General features: G+C 40.1%; 1 protein-coding gene and 1 non-coding gene across 5 annotated transcripts in view; one reads left to right on the plus strand and one right to left on the minus strand.

Moving 5' to 3' along the window:
• Positions 1 to 17,784, minus strand: part of LYST (lysosomal trafficking regulator) — a 194,671-nt gene that overhangs the window by 160,637 nt on the left and 16,250 nt on the right. The window lies entirely within an intron of this gene.
• On the plus strand, positions 9,213 to 9,285 carry TRNAG-GCC (transfer RNA glycine (anticodon GCC)). Its single transcript has one exon. It is a non-coding gene; the product is annotated as a tRNA-Gly (tRNA).

Consider the following 17,784-nt stretch of genomic DNA (forward strand, 5'->3'; position numbering starts at 1 on the left):
TGTGGAGTTTGGCTTCCTTTTCCAGAAGATGTCCATCCCATACAGTTGCTATGTGGATCTTCGGAGATTATATGATATCAGTAAACATCCTTGGAATATGTTGTATGTAGTTCTATTTTAAAGGCTTGGCACTAGCTGAGCATGTTCCAACAGAGAGTGCCATCTGGAGGAAGAAAAGATCACTACAACCTTTCCTCCCAGACCAGTTAGCACGGAAATGTTAATGTTCTGATTTATGATGATGTAGTTTCCAAGGAAACACTGAAAATAAAAGCAGAGGGTACCTGCATTTTTTATCTTTTCCCTACCTTGTGACTTCTACAGAAAACAAGAAGTAAAAGGAAGAAGACAAGAAAAAAAGATTATAACAATGAAGTTTATTCTTATAGCCGGATTAAAAAGCGTATTTTTTTCTTATCAAACAGTGCCACCTGAAGCACTCAATTCCTAATCTTTCATCAAATGCCAAAAATCCTGGTACATTGTCTTTTAAAATAATACTATGCACTTGCCTAAATCTGTTAATTACAACAGTATTAGAGAAATTACCATTAGAAAGAATATTTTTCAGAAATGTACTATGTACCGAAAAGGAGGAGAGTACTACAAATCACAGGATTATTGTGAGGCTTAAACAAAACAATGCACAGAATAATTAGTACTCAATGAGTTCTGCTGAATCAGAATGTTACGATTTGAAGCAGCCTTCATGGAAATAAGGGTTGGTTCATATGGACTCTTAGCTATGCTAAATCCCATCTCTCCACAGTTCAATATATATTGATTAGAGACTAATGAATGACTTTCCCAAAGATCTCACACATTCTTTGCAACACATTACTAAAAATCAAAAAACTTAGGAGGAGAAAAATGATAACACTGTTTATACAATTTCATAAATGACACGAATAAAGGAATAAACATGAATAAGTTAGAAGCGTACATTTGCACAATGGCAGAAACTTTAGACATCATATTCTCCAACCCCACATTCTATAGGTAACAAAAGCTGAAGCCAACAGGTTCAAGATCCCATGACAGTTGTCCTGGGAGTTATACGATATTTTTGGAGCTAATTAACTAGAACTAAAATAACCCAAGTTTAGAAGACACAGCCTTTCTTCTGTCAGGTCAATTAAAAATTAGACAGTGGGCAAAGAAGTTTCCTTAACACCAAATGCTATCTCTAAATGTTACCCAGAACCTTTACTCAAGTCCACTAGTTTGCAATCCGTACACCAGGAAACAAGATTTAAAAATCTCTCTATATACACTTTTGTAACCACAACACAGAGCCATATGTCTGAAATACAGGAAACTTGTGTGGGAGAGGGGAGAAGATACTATGAACTGAGCTTGTTCAGATTAACAGAATTCTCTTTAAGGAATAAGCTAGTTAAGGCATATTGGTCGAATTAAATTATACAATATTTAAGCAAGCAAATGTCTGTTAATCTAGGCTTTACCCTGTAAATTTTTGGTCATACTACATATGTTAAGTAATAACCATCAGAATGATTCCCAACTACAGACTTAAGACAGAAAGTTTATTAGGATACTATTTACATACCAAAATTTTTTTTCTTCTTGCAAGTAGCTTGTTTTCTTTTTTTTTAATTGAAGTATAGTTGATTTACAACTTTATATTAGTTTCAGGTGTATAGCATAGTGATTTAATATTTTTATAGATTATTCTCCATCTAAAGTTATTACAAAATAATGGCTATATTTTCCTGTGCTGTACAATATATCCTTGTTGCTTATCCATTTTATTATGTATATTTTTATTAATATAAGCATCTTTACAACCTATGTTATAGTAGATAAATATTGTCTTGAGAAAATTGAAGTAAAATTTGATAGTCATTGAATATGAAAAATTAAAATATATTTTGTGGGTTTATTTTTATAAAATTCTTGAAATTTAAAATGAGAGTTAGGGGGAACTTCCCTGGCGGTCCAGTGGTTAAGACTTCGCCTTCCAATGCAGGGGGTTCGATCCCTGGTTGGGGAGCTAAGATCCCACATGCCTCGGGGCCAAAAAAAACGAAACAAAACATAAAACAGAAGCAATATTGTAACCAATTCAATAAAGGCTTTCAAAATGGTCCACATCAGAAAAAAAACTAAAATAAAATGAGAGTTAGGAAAGGATGTGACACTTTAACAAAGCTCTAAATTAAATAGCTGAATCAGAGATCTGTTAAAAACCACTTTAGCAATAAGATAATTCTTTTTCGCACAATCCGGTAATTACTGCTGATTCACCATACTTGAGGAGGATGTTCAACTTCCATTTAATCAATAACTTCAACAGGAATTATAACAGTTGTTTTAGACTATAGCAGTTGTTTAGAGCTCAGGCCCTTCTTGACAAACACTGAACTTGATTTTCTGAGTTCTGCTTTAAAGAATATCTGGTTGGAAGTCAGGATGTCACACACATCCTTATGAAGTTTGGACTGTGGTCTCCAGCTCCTTAGATACTAATGTGGTATCATGAAAAAAATGTGATTAAGGCTTTGAACTCCGCCAGACCCTACAGAGTCTGAGTAACTCCCCCAGACCCCCTGGGGAACTGAATTGACAGTTCCAATTTGGACTGCTAGCAACACAGCTGGCCGCACCCCCACCCCACCCCACCCCCGCCCAGTACCCTGTCAAGCAAGGGGAGAAGGTGTTCCTGCACCGCCAAGCCATCTGAGGTGGCTCTCTGACGGTCTGGGGCAAGGGCTCCGAAAGTAGGGTAGCAGCATGTGAGGGAAACAGTAGGCCAGTTAAGCTTAATGAGGTAATCGCAGCACCTCCCCAAACCTTCTTCCCGGGGTTCTCTCACAACGCCACTTCCAGGTATACTGTAGATTAAACAGCCTTATGGATATAAATCCCTCATATAACGTTGTCTCTAAGGGCAAATCATTTACAGTCTGAATAACTATCTTAGACATGAACCTTTGGAACACAACCATTTATAAGAAGTAACTGCCATCCTTAAAGTTTTTTCAACTAACACTGAAGGAAGTAACAAGTTGACTGCCAGTGAAGGAACACTGCCATGGAGCTTACATTTTATGAATTACTTGAGAATGAAAATCTATCAGAGAATCAACACACAGAGAGTTGAATGATCTTAGTACCTCCTCAGAATTTTATAGATAAGAACCCTAAGGCAGATGGAGGTTAAGAGATTTCCCAAAAGTCACAGGGCTTCACACCTGGGTCTTCAGATCCTGTCCAATGTTCTTCCTAATACTGCATGAAATTTTTGAGAGACTTCTCACAGCCCAACTATGTCTTTTAGAATGCTACCTATCAGAGCATTTTAGTGATTAGGTCTGGCACTAAGTGCAACTGTAAGTAGGCAGTAACCCTGCCTGTCTGTCTGTCCTCCAGGCAATGCATCCTGCCACCCTAGTCTTCTACAGGTTCATGTTATCTTTTTCCATGTTTCCCCATTTCTCATTTACATCAAGAAGTGACCTGAAAAAAAGGAAAATTCTGCTCCTCCTAGAAAGAAGTATTTACATTTTAACAAGAAGTAACACCTTCAGCTCTAACCAGGATTGCAACATAAGAGAGGTAAAAGTTGGCTCTGACCTAGGTGTTCCATATTAAAAATATAGGACTATAGGCGGCCATCAAGCAAGCCACCGAGGATAAGAAAATAACTACAGTGTGATGGGGTGCACCATGGGAGGGGGGCAGGGGACTGGTCATTTTGGTTTGCTGGGTCATACTCCTTTCTTTGGTATGTTATTTGGTATATTCTAAGCTGACTGAGTTTTCTTCACACTGATGCTTGGAGAGAAGGTGTAAGGATTCTTTTCTCTTTAGGTTTGGCTTTTCATTATAAACTCTAAAGGGACTCCGCAGTACAGAATGTTTGATGCAGTCAATTCCAAAGGGTCTAGGGCGGGATGGGGAGAAAGGTTGTGTCCAACTGGACTCTGCCAGAAATGAATGCACGAATGACAAATGCCCAGGAATCTCTGGAAAGTAGATTGCTACCTAAGTTCTAGTCCCTTCCTAAAACCACTTAATAGGGTTCTATTACATAAACAGTAGGATTTTTATTCTCTTTACCTTGTCAGTTTACAATTGAATGAAATAAGTATACGTGCACTGCTTTCTGTCTCTGTTGCCAATGGCTTCTCAGCTGGCTGTAGCTTTCAACAAATTTCCCTAACCAAAACAGGACTTCTTCAGGGCTTGGGGGACTAAGTTCTTTTATCTCAGTCCTTGGGAGAGTTTTGTATGCAGTAGCCTGGCCCCAGGTGATAGGTTGGTTTGAAGCCTTTTTGTTTTTATTTCTGCTGTATCAAAGCCAAGAACCATCAAATGAATGACGAAAATGGAAGAACGAAAGGTGATTCAACCCTCTTCTTGATTTTGCTCCTCCATTCTCCAATAGAAAATGATAATTGGAGAACTTTTCATCTCACTTGAAATCACTGCCTGGTTGTGAATGATTCTTAACTGCTCATTTTCCTTGGGAGCCCCTAGGTCTTTCTCACCTTAGAAAGTAGCCCAGGCCTGCCAGCCGAGTGCAAAGAAGCTGGAACAGCCGTGACCTTCCTTCTCTGTGCACCCACCTGCTGAGGCTGTTTCTGAAGTGCTCTCGGCTGGTGTGGGAGCTCGCTGCTCCTGGCACACGTGCCTTCCCCACTGTCCCTACACCTCGAAGCGCTCTTGCTGCCTATGGCTGATATGTCATGGAAGAAAGCAATGCACCACCTGGGACACAACTTGAAGACACGTGGAAAGGAGAGCGGAAAGGACTTGGACCACATGAGGTCACGCTTCATGCCCTGATGGTTCAGAATTTTACACCTGTTTGTCCAACTTAGGTCTTGGTGGGAAAAGCAGAAAATTTAAAAATGTTTCGAGAAGCTTAAAAATATATATATAGGACCATGATAATCCTTAACTAGTAAATGTGGAAGAAAATGTTTATACTATTCCTACTTTTATTCTGTATTATGCATTTAGGCTAAGTCAAGGTACAAAAATGCATTGAATGAAATATTTCCAAATTATGTAGAATTGTGTAGGCTATTCAAATAAAACTCAATAAAATGATCTGGTGGGGGAAGGGTCAAAATCTAAGAAAGCAATGGCTCCAGAAAAGTGTACATACTATTTTTTTCACATTTCAGGAAGCTAACAAACACCACTGCCTGTTTCCCTCCCCTTCCCCAAACGGGTGAAGTCTTCGTTCTTGCTTTCCTTCACAGCTGCTTTGAAACCTGTGATTGGCCCAGAGAGGAGAGGTCATCCTGGCTCCCTGTATGACAAAACTGGCCAGGAAATAAAGGAAACCCAGGCACAGCGTAGCAAGGCAGAATTTTAAAAGAAATTCTGAGGAAGTCACACCAAAATGTATCAAACTTAAGCCCTTCAACAAGCAGTTCATTTTCTCTAAACCAAACAAATTGGGCAACCAGATAACTCAGAAGAACCTGTGTTTGATCCTGAGCACCATAAAGGAATGGAAATTCTCAGACATTTTGGTTATAGCAAGGCTGCACTAAAAGGAACTCTGAAGGCCCATCCCAGTAAAGCATCTCCCCTGGCTTTACATCCCTACTGGAAGGAATTGTGCTAGAAGTTTTATACTGAATAGTTCATCCATCTTCATAATAGATCTCTAGATTTTCACAGAATGATGATGATGATACACCTCACACCTACCAAGATTAACTACTACACAGCAGGCACTTCTGTAAGCACTCTCCTAGAGTGGCTGCTTTAATCCTCATAACAATCTCGTAAGTACAAATATTGATGTATCCCTACTTGTCACGTGTTGGAAACCGAAGCACATGAGGTTAGGTAACTGCTCAAGGTCACAGAGCTTCAAGTGTCAGAGGCAGGATTCAGACCCAGGCCATCTCTCTGCACTCTGTATACAAACGTCTATTCTCCAAAACAGTGACTCCTACCCTCCATCAAACCAGCTCTTCCTTCCTCATTCCTATTTCAGTTAATGGCCACTACCCAGTCACTTCGGGAAAAAGAAAAAAAACAAAACAAAAACAGAATAGCACTTCATCCGGGGCCTAGTCAATTCTTCCTCTTGACAGCTTGCTGGCTCACCTCTGCATCTGTTACTTGCTATCTCTATGACCCTGGGTACTTGGCTTCCTCTAAGTCTCAGTTTCTTATCTATAAAACTGAGTTCCTAAGGGCACCTCAAGTTGTTGTGAATATTAAAACTAAATGAGACAGTGCTGGGCCCTGGGCCCGGCAGATTGTCAGAAGATCAATAATTAGTAGCTATTATGGTCATCATCTTGAGTCTGGTCCTTCCCCTCTAAACTTACGCTTAGGCATTCTCCGGTCCTCATCTCTCTCACTTGCCATACCAGCAACCTCTTATTTGGTCACCCTGTCTGGTCTATTTTCCATTCACTTCAAATTCTACAACTGCGAAAACTGTCAGCCACATTCCTTAAAAATCATAAATGACACTCCAATTCCTAGGGAATAAGATCCCGACTCCTTATCATCATGCTATGGGATTCCCTCCCCCATCTAACCTTTTTAATCTCTCAACACATCCCAAAACACACTGCACTACCCCATAACTCCTCCTAAGGGTACACACTTTCTCAACACCATTTCACTGTTGTTGCTGTTGTTTTTTTTTAAATCATGTTGCTGCTGCTACAGAAATTCCCATTAATTCCCAATTACTTTTCTACATGCCTTAATCCTAGGACTCACCATATTGTATTACAGAATTATATCGTTTCTTTCAAAGCTAGATTATACTTTCCTTAAGAAGGGAAATCAGGTCTTATTTGTTTAAAAAAAATCATTTGTGCCTGACACACTGTCACAAATGGGAAGAGCTCAATAAATAAAAACAAATTCATTTAATACTAACTTTGATAGGAAGCATTTTGTTACTCAAATTCCTTTAGGAAATATTCCCACAGCTAAAGCATGGAGAAATAAACAGGCACGTTTACAAAAGTCTTTCTCCATTCCACAGCAAGAATTTGATGTATTAAGGAAAGTGCTACAGAAACGCCTAAAAACCTTACCAAAATTTTTTGATATTAAAAACAAAAAACTTCAGCAATAAAATCTTGGATGTTTATTCTTCCTATGTTGAAGAGTATAATTCAGAGTTTACAGTTTCAAAATTCTTTCAAATCAGTAGTAGACATGATGGTTTTCCATACCTCCCAAAGAACACTAAAAAACATCTCGGAACCTTATCCTAAATGTGAAATGAAAAAATAAAAAATAATTTATAGAGCAACATCATAATGATCAACAGTTTTTAATATATACTTTGCATACGGTAAAAGAGTCTGCAAAATAAGTTTTAGAAATACTGAACATAGATATTTACAAGCTTTAAAGACCCCTTGCAAACGTACATAGTACTAGTTTCCTCATTCCTCTGTAATTCTTACAGACACAATGAAAATTCGCTTCCCTTCTCAAGAAAAAGATTTAGTTGAGGCAGTTATAGACAAATGTGTTTACTGTTACAAAACATTTCACATCAAGAAAAATAACAGTGAGACCAAACTGAGATCCAGTTGTTTCATCTATTGTTCTCTAACCATTCATGAAGATAGATAGACAACAGGAAAGAAAGGCACAGGGGTTGGGAGTGATGGAGAACAGAAATAAAACAGGAATATGTACTAAACACTTCCTGAGCGAATGCATTTCAAATTCAACCTGCACTTAATATTTTTTTCGACCACATTGGTATCATTACAATCTAGTTTCTATCACTGTGATCTATATGTAGACACACGCAAAGAAAATGGTTAAAGTTATAAATAAACTACACACTAGAAACCAAACCCTTCTGTTTTCCATGTTGTATAAGGCATCTTTTGGCTATAGGATTACTTTCTCAAAATGCATTAAAATGTTCAAGAAGTTGGTGGTATAGGAGAAAGAATACTAGACTAAAAGTCAAGAGACTTTTGGTTTTCTGTTTTGCCTCAAACTCTTTAGCATCTCAGGCAAAGTGCTTAACCTTTCTGATCCCCATTCTTCTTATACATATTTAAACAAAAACAAAAGTAGATGATCTCTAAACATTTTTTAGGCTATGGACTTTTGTGACAGTACAACAGTCAGAAAATAGCAATATAGTAATAGTCATACAGTAATAGTAAACATCAAGATTAATTTAGCATTAAAATTACACATTCTAAATGTTTCCTTAAACTGTGCGTAATCAGGTTTTGTCAAAACCACTGAGATTTTATTTTAAAAAAATAAGGTGTAGAAAAAATATATATATTTCAGCAGTGTGGAACGTATGACTTTAGAAATATTCTCCAAAATATTTAAATAAAGCTAACAGAAAAGCAAGAACAGTTATCAGCATTACTGTCTTTGGAAGCATCATTAAGAGGAAATCCAGAAAATGGCAAAGGATTTTAATCTTTAATAGACTAAAATAAAAATAAAGTCATAGTGCATTAAAGGTTCAGATAAGCAAATATCAAAAAGCAGTATAAGAGTGAGCTGATGAATATACAGCTGTCCTACAATTCACAGCAGTAAAACCTCCTTTTACCATTGGTGAGGATACACTGAATTTTGTACTTCAATGAATGAATACCCAGGAGCAATAACAATGAATGCACTTTATGAACTGATAAACATGTTTTGTTGGCCTTTCGAATAAAGCACATAGTTATAATAAAGGAGGAAATCATTCTCACCATTGTTTTAATTTTATACTCATCTAAACTTTGTATAATAATTATACTGTTGAAATAATATCTATGCAATTACGACTATTACTCTTCCATATAAGGAACCAAGACAAGTGAACTACAAAACTTAATAAGAATTTCACTGCAGCAAATCACATTTTGATCAGAGCAATTTTAAAGAGGGAAGAGAAAGGAAAAAATTAATATACTATTATTGCTCTTTAAAAGTTCATAATATAAAACAAGCATATAGATTGGAATTCACTTTTGCTAAACAGAAATTACCAAGAGCAGTGAATTCAGCCAAGAATCAAATGCTACCACAACAGAAAACTTAAGTATATTTAACCAGAAAATATTTCCAATGTACAAAGACACAGTTAACTTTTAAAAAGAAGGAGTATAAGGACAAATCCCTAGAAAATAACAAACCCACCCCAACAACAATCTTGGGGGTGGAACATGGTTAAACCATTCCAAAAAAACAGGCTTAAAAGCAGAGGAAAAGGGACTTCCCTGGTGGTCCAGTGGTCAAGACTCCACGCTGCCAACGCAGGGGGCCCGGGTTCGATCCCTGGTCAGGGAACTGGATCCCACATGCCGCAACTAAAGATCCTGCATGCCACAACTAAAGATCCTGCATGCCACAACTAAAGATCCTTCATGCTACAACTAAAGATCCTGTGTGCCGCAACTAAAGATCCCTCATGCCACAACTAAGACCCGGCACAGCCAAATAAATAAATAAATATTAAATAAAAATAAAAGTCTTAAAAAAAAAAAAATGTAGCGGAAAAAACAGAATCCTAGAGTTAGTCCACAACCTAGATGTCACGTTCCAATATTTCACCCAAATTAGGACTTTGATCCCTTCAATAAACACTCCCCACCCAGTCCAGCTTCTGACAAATTATAGTCATTATGAAGTTTGTCTTTCTTGATCTAAAATGTTTCTTCCTCTTACTTTCACTCTTTTGATTACTACAAAATTACTGACTAGACAATATTAGGAGGCACAGCTTGGACTTCCGTCTCCTTCTCAGTTTTTAACCCCTCATCTCCTTTGGTTTCTTCACTGCCTACATTTAAAAAAGAAAAAAATCATGTTGATACCTTCCTCTTTCAAGATTACTCAGGGTAATCTGCACTGGAAGTAGTCTTCTCACTTCCCCTCCACCCCTCTGTGCACTGCAGTCTGGCTTTTGCCCACACTGCTCTACCGGAACTACTCAAGTCAAGACCAATCCAACAGATATGTTCCAGTCCTTATCTCATTTGACCTCTCTGTGGAACATGAAGCATATGAGACTATTAATCATTCACTTCTTTAATATTTGTTTATTTATCTAGGCTGTGGTGGGTCTTAATTGTGGCACGTGATCTTCTTAGTTGCGGCATGCGTGCAGGATCTAGTTCCCTGACCAGGGATCGAACCCAGACCCCCTGCATTGGGAGCACGGAGTCTTAACCACTGGACCACCAGGGAAGTCCCAATCACTCACTTCTTAAATCTCTCTTCTCTCTTGACTTGGAAGATGCCAAATCTCTTTTGGTTTTCCTCCTGCCCCTCCGACAACTCCTTCTGTCTCCTTGGCTGGATGCTTCTTTGCCAGCTCCTTCATGTAGGTGAGCCTCTGCATTTTCCCCTCTGCCTCACTTCCCTTTGTGTTCTGAGACAATATCATCCACTTCTAAGGTTTCAGGTACCATCTATATATTAATGGCCTCCAAATTTTCATCTAGAGATGAATTCATAACTTCCTTCAGACCCTTATAGAACAAGGCATGCCCAGAGCATTTTGGAGCAGTATTATGGGGCTAGAGAATAATCTTAGGCTAGTAAGCTCCATTCACATCCCTCAAATTTAAGGCTCAATTCATTCCTTCTCAACATCCACAACCCCTTTCCAGGGTGACAGGTCCTCTGGTTACCCATGACTGATATGATTAAACATCTCTATTTGCCCAGGACAGTCCTAGTTTATGCTTCTTGTCCCAGAGTAATTATTAATGATATTCTTTTCATTTTCGAAATAACACCTGTTTGGTCAATACATTATATAATCACCCTACCTGCCACCATCCTTTCTGATTTTTCATGCACAGCTAGATGGGTCCTCCCCCTACCCCTGAATTCTTTACTTCCTTACCATTAGGATCCCTAGTTCTGTTGCTACGAAACTTCCCTATATCCTCTACCTTCACACAGGAAGGTCACTTCATCTCCTCCTCTTAATAAACCCCTATACACACCCAGATCCCAGGCCAGAGGACAAGTCAATACTATCCTGGTTTCCCAAGGTGATTTGCACATTATTATTATCCCATTTCATCCGCCTTTAATGTTATATTATAACCATATTTAAAGTTAACACGACTGACCTTTGAGTCATGCATCTCCATTTACTGAGAATTTTGTCATACAACTCCTATCTTCCTCTGCACACAAGATCTGCTACTCTGGGGGCTTCACTATCCATAAGAAAAATTAATGTCAACACACTAGGATTTAGAGCATTCTGACTTCCTTTCCTTCAGTGACCCCTACTTTTGCAGAAGGCCGGCATGGTTTCAATAGCTGGGCGTAAGGGCTATGGGGCTAGAAAGACTCAGGTACTTCCTGTGTGCCTTGGGGAAAATTACTTAACCTCACTGAGCCCCAGTTTCCTCATTTGTAAAATGAAGCTCCTAATATGTACCTCACAGGATGGTTGTGAAAAATAAGTATGATAACCTACGGGAAGCATTCAGTATAGCGACTAGTATAGAGTACTCAATAAACAGTAGCTTTTATTAATATTACTATTGTTGTAATTAGCACTATTGATCTTAGCTACTCACCACCATCAGTCATACTTTGGCCCTTATCATCACCTGCAATTGCTCCAACTCCAGAATCTTAAATTTAGGACTCTCACATCACATTTTTCTGTCTCTAGTTCTCCTTCACTTCCATTAATCCTACAGCTTACTCACTGAGATTCTTCATCCTCTTCATTCTCCACATTCATCAGCCCTGTCTTGGCTTTGCTTTCTTCCTTAATCAAGCAGGATACCTACGGTTCAGCCCTTCAATTGACCACCTCACTACCACCCGCAGTCCCCTGACTTCACAGCACCCCGGCCCAAGTCCTCCATCATACCTTCCCTTCCAATCCCCTTCCAGGTTCAGCCTATTTGCCTTCTGCTGTGTTATGTGGAGCTGCTGGAGAAAACTGCTTTAGCACTCACAGCTTCTTCCTACATTTGTGACTGCAGGGGTGTTAAACAGTATCAGCAATTAGGTCACTGGTCCCTGGCCAAGGCCGTTTTCCAATCACAACGGTAAGTTTTCTTTTCCCCTCAAAATTACACCGATCCACGCTCTTCCTTCTCAATCTCAGCAGATAACCTTGCTTCACAGAGACAACTGATGCTATCCTGGATACTTATCTATAAATCTGTATCCGTATCTACTCCCTATTTCCTTTTCCTTTTTTTAAAGGAATATGCGTCACGGCTTTTCTTCAGGATATTAACCCTTTCACCTGTGCTCCTGTTGCCGATCCTTCCACTTCCTCTGAGATTATGTCTAATTACCTTCCTTCTCTTGTGACTTCAATTTTCTCACCTCTTCAATGGCCCCCTTCCTTCAGTCCACTGAAGTATCCTTATCTCTTCCATTTTTAAAGAAAAACAAACCTTCCCTGATCACACCTCCCCACTCAAGCTTCTATCCACTGTCCTCCCTTCTTTACCAAAGTATTTGAAAGAATATATTTACTGAATGAAGACTTTTTAAATTTGGTTCAGACTTCTCTCCTGAGCTCCAGACCTACATATGTTAAAATTTTTAATTATATGTGACTCATTCCAGATGCAGTTCCAAGAAAGAAAACAGCTACTTCCACCAAACTGATGTGAACTGATGAATTTCACGTCTCCCCAGCTACTCCTCCACTTCTTTTTTTATTTATTTTTATGAATTTATTTATTGATTTATTTATTTTTGGCTGTGTTGGGTCTTTGTTGCTGCGCACGGACTTTCTCCAGTCGCGGCGAGCGGGGGCTACTCTTCGTTGTGGTGCACGGGCTTCTCACTGCAGTGGCTTCTCTTGTTGCGGAGCATGGGCTCTAGGCATGCGGGCTTCAGTAGTTGTGGCACACAGGCTCAGTAGTTGTGGTGCACGGGCTTAGTTGCTCCGTGGCACGTGGGACCTTCTCGGACCAGGGCTCAAACCCAGGTCCCCTGCATTGGCAGGCGGATTCTTAACCACTGCACCACCAGGGAAGCCCCATTTGTATTTTTAGAATTAAGATCAATTACCAGCATCACCATTCCCTCAGACAATCTAGAATCCTTAAAGCCCACTTTGATTCCTCCCTCAACTTTCCCCCATATCTAAGCAAGTCCTTTCTAAAATCTCCCATATCTGTCCCTTTTGTGTCTCCCCAGGACTCTTACTGTTGAGGCCCTCCTCACCTAACAGTACTTCACAGGGGGGATGACGTGAGGGTTAAATGAGATGATAAATGGGAATGCACTCTGTAAGATGTGAGGTGCTTACAAAGATTATTTAATATTATTATATCTTTGGCAAAGTGAGCATGAGGTTAGTGTAATATGACGTGTTCTTTAAAAACCAACTCTGCATCTTAGTAATGAGTTCTTTTTTTTCTAATCACAAAGCATCTGTTTGGCAATCTGGTCTACAACTTTTCTAGGAATCAGTCAGTGTCAAGATGTTTAATGTATAGCTTCTGGGCTTCACCTCCCCACACATTTTTTAATTTAAAATATGCAATTCTTCAGGTTTCTGGCAAAAATCTTCTATTCTCCTTACTTTTTAAAGACAAGTGGCAGTAGCTGTAGAAGTATGTGTAGTACTCCACCTTATCATTCATCTATTTCTTCCACTCTTCTCAAATGGCTAGAAGTTCTCTTATTTCCTGGTCTATCTTGAGTTTCAACTTCAAAGAATTGCATTTGAATGGAATAATGACTAGTCCTTTGGAAAATTGTTTGATTCCTTTCTTGGCTAATTAAAATGGTTACACTTTAAGCATTACTCTTTCATATTATTGGATAAGATTTTTCTTTGTTTTTGTTTTCCTCTTTCCAGAAGTTAGATTTGGAGAGCATTCAAAATTTCCAAATATCTCAATTACTGTAAAACAAAGTCAGGAGAATTAAGAGGCACAGGACAAACACTGCTGAGAAGCAATAGCAAAAGAAAGTAGTATCAAAGAGAATATAGCATCCCTATCAACTCTAAGATCGGTTTATAACTATTTATCTAACATATTTTTATATACTTTCATGACACATTTAGGTTACAACTCCATTTAAAAATATTAGCATATTACCTGGTTTCTTAAAATGTAAGGGGCAGCCTTAAATTCTAAGAGCATGATATATTTTTCATACAAGTTTTACAGGTCAAATTCTATTGCTCCAAATACTGCATAATTTGATGAAAACAATCTCCATTTAACATGTGATGGCCCATTTCTTTCAAGCCATCTTTAATGAAACAGAAGAATTAGGATAATCCCTGTATATTACTGACTATTAGTAAAGTATTAAAAATATAGGTCATTACCATTGTAATTTTGCAAATGGCCAAGTGAAGCCACATTTAATAACAAGATTTCTGAGGCTTAAAAAAAAGTTCTTGTAGAGTCTGTCATACAGAGTGAAGTAAGTCAGAAAGAAAAAGACAAATACCGTATGCTAACACATATATATGGAATTTAAGAAAAAAAAATGTCATGAAGAACCTAGGGGTAAGGCAGGAATAAAGACGCAGACCTACTAGAGAATGGACTTGAGGTTATGGGGAGGGGGAAGGGTGAGCTGTGACAGGGCGAGAGAGAGTCATGGACATACACACTAACAAACGTAGTAAGGTAGATAGCTAGTGGGAAGCAGCCGCATGGCACAGGGATATTGGCTCGGTGCTTTGTGACAGCCTGGAGGGGTGGGATAGGGAGGGTGGGAGGGAGGGAGACGCAAGAGGGAAGAGATATGGGAACATATGTATATGTATAACTGATTCACTTTGTTATAAAGCAGAAACTAACACACCATTGTAAAGCAATTATACCCCAATAAAGATGTTAAAAAAAAAAAAAAGTTCTTGAACTTAAGCCAGGCATCTAAATATAATTGAGAAAAAGATTAATCAGATGACGGTGTTCAAGTTAGATACAACACTCTGAAATTCTGGATTATATGGCTTTCTCTGCAAATGAAACTAACAAACAGATGCTCTAAGTGCAAGCAAATAAAAGCAAAGCTACATTTGGTGAAAAAAATTAGGCTGGTCCAAATGGCTAAAAAGAAAATGAGCGTGAGAAAAAGTTGGGAGTTCATGGTTGAAAATATTAAACCCCTGTTATAGTCAGGATAACATAAAAAGTGTCTTAAATACAAAGTCACTAGTGTCTACTACTAATCTCCACTTGGAGTCTAATTTCATTATTTTCTAACCAACTCCTAACCTTCTCCCCACCAAACTGCTCCTCTCATAAACCTCATCTCGGTATACGTCTACTCCATCTTTCTACTTGCTCAGGACAAAAATTTTGGTGTCCTTTAAGTCTCCTGTTGACCCTACCCTCAATTTGTCCAGAAATCAACCACTCCACCAATTCCTCTCTGGTCCCAGGTACATCCTCTCTGGCCTGGATTACAGCAAGCGTCCTGGAATTGATATCCCTGCTTCTGCCCAACCCCTCACCCTACCCCAGACAAAATCTATTCTGCATCCAGCCACCAGAGTGACCCTTTTAAAAGGCAAGTCTGATTATATCCCTTCTCTATTCAGAAGTGTGAGCCCCCTTCTCACTCAGAGTGGAAGCCCAAGTCCTTACACAATCTGATTCCCCATTCCCACTTACCGCTCTCCTTCATTTCTGCGACTCTTACTTTGCTTGCTACACCACAGCCAAATCAGCCTCTCTGCTGTCCTCAAACGTACCCAATCCACTCCTGCCTCTAAGCTTTTTGCAAGTGCCTTTCTTTCTGCTTGAACACTCTTCCCTCAGAGAGGTGCATGGATTACCCTCTCACTTCCCTTTGGTCTTGGGCTCAAATGTCATCTTCCCTAAGAAGTTTTCCCTGGCTACCTCTAGTTAAAACTGCAAGTCACGGGGGCTTCCCTGGTGGCGCAGTGGTTGAGAGTCCGCCTGCCAATGCAGGGGACACGGGCTTGTGCCCCGGTCCGGGAGGATCCCACATGCCGTGGAGCGGCTGGGCCCGTGAGCCATGGCCGCTGAGCCTGTGCGTCCGGAGCCTGTGCTCCGCAGCGGGAGAGGCCACAGCAGTGAGAGGCCCGCGTACCGCAAAAAAAAAAAAAAAAAAAAAAAAAAAAGCTGTAAGTCTCACAGAGGACAGATTTGTGGTTGCCAAGGCGGAGGGCATTGAGTGGGAGTTTGGGATTAGCAGATGTAAACTATTATATGGAATGGATAAACAACAAGGTCCTACTGTAGAGCACAGAGAAATATATTCAGTATCCTATGATAAACCACAATGGAAAAGAATATTTTAAAAAAAGAATGTGTGTGTATATATATATATGTATATATATATAAATAACTGAATCACTTTGCTGTATAGCAGAAATTAATACAACATTGTAAATCAACTATCAAAATATACTTCAATAAAATAAAACTGCAAGTCTCTCTGTCTTCCCTGCTTTTTCTCCATAGTCCTTAACACCATCTGACATAGCACATATTTTGTTTATCATCTGCGATTCCCCACTAATGTAAGCTCCGTGTAGGAGGGGATATTTATCTGTTTAGGAAACTGTCTTGTACACCGTAGGTGCTCAAAAAATATTTACTATATTCATATACAATTTTATAGTTTACAAATTGTTTTCATGTAAATTAAATAATATAGTAACTCATTTTCTCCTTATGCTGCCCCCCTTTTCCAAATTCTCCAATCTTTACAGTAATATGGATGACAACAAAGAGGTATCAGAAAAGAAAAGTTGCTGGCTACTTGCAAACCTCTTTAAAACAGATCCCCCGTATTAATTAACTACATTTATAAAATGAAAGCTCAGAGTCAACATCTTTATTAGCATAAGGTTCCTGGGTATGGAAGTTTAAAGTAACAGAGGAGAATAGCCAAGGATCACCAGGAAGACAAGCCCAATTCAGTTTGTCCTATCAGTCTGCTCAACAAACCCTAAGGAAAGTGCAGGCTGAATTCAATATTCGAGGAAACACTGGTCTGACTTCAACACCGATGTGTTCAACACGAGATTCAACTCCCTTAAAATGTTCTATCTGCTTGAAGCTACCTCATCAACTACTAAGTGCTGTCACTGGGTGGGTATGGTCTGCTGAGCATATAGGGAATGTTTTGTTTTGTTTAACCTGGTAAGACTCAGAGCTAGGAAGCGTTTTTTAAAGCCCCTGAGCTTACCCACTCCGCCACTACGCAACCCGTTGGCCTCCACACTGTGGTGCCGGGGTCTCCCTGGGTTATTTCCCGTACAGTTTAATCCCACCAGAGGCCAACGGGCATCTCAGCCAAGGCTCCAATGATGCCCGGGACAGACGGCAGATGTCTCAGAGGATCCTCTGGAGAGTCTCTCGCCCGGGCAAGGGGTGTTACAGGCAGGAGAAAAGCAGCGGACCAAGGCGCACGGGGGAGATGACAGGTGGGCGAGCAACCGCCGGGCAAGATCGTTAAGAGCGACCCGCAGGGTGGTGGCGCGGAAACTGTCAACTCCTGCCGTCAACCTGCCAGTGTGGGCCCGGCCGGGGTGCAGGTTGTGCCGCGGCACAGGATAATAAATACAATCAAGATCGCAGCAAATCGCCGCCAGCCTGCTTGACCTCCGCCCTCCAAGCGCCAGGAAATAAAGTTAGTGGCTGGTGGGCGCGCGCCCACCGCAAAGGTCCGGAGAGGCCGGGCAGTGCTCCTGCCCGCGGCTCACCTGCTGTCAGAGGCGGCCCGGGCACGGCAGAGAGACGTCCCGGAGCCGGATAGAAACCCCGGGCCGGCGCGTCGGGCCGAGTACCCCGCGCCCTCAGCCTGGCCGCCGCGACCCCCATCCCGAGCTGACTGCTACCCGCC

The sequence above is a fragment of the Orcinus orca genome, chromosome 14, assembly GCF_937001465.1.
Source record: "Orcinus orca chromosome 14, mOrcOrc1.1, whole genome shotgun sequence".
Classification (NCBI taxonomy): domain Eukaryota; kingdom Metazoa; phylum Chordata; class Mammalia; order Artiodactyla; family Delphinidae; genus Orcinus; species Orcinus orca.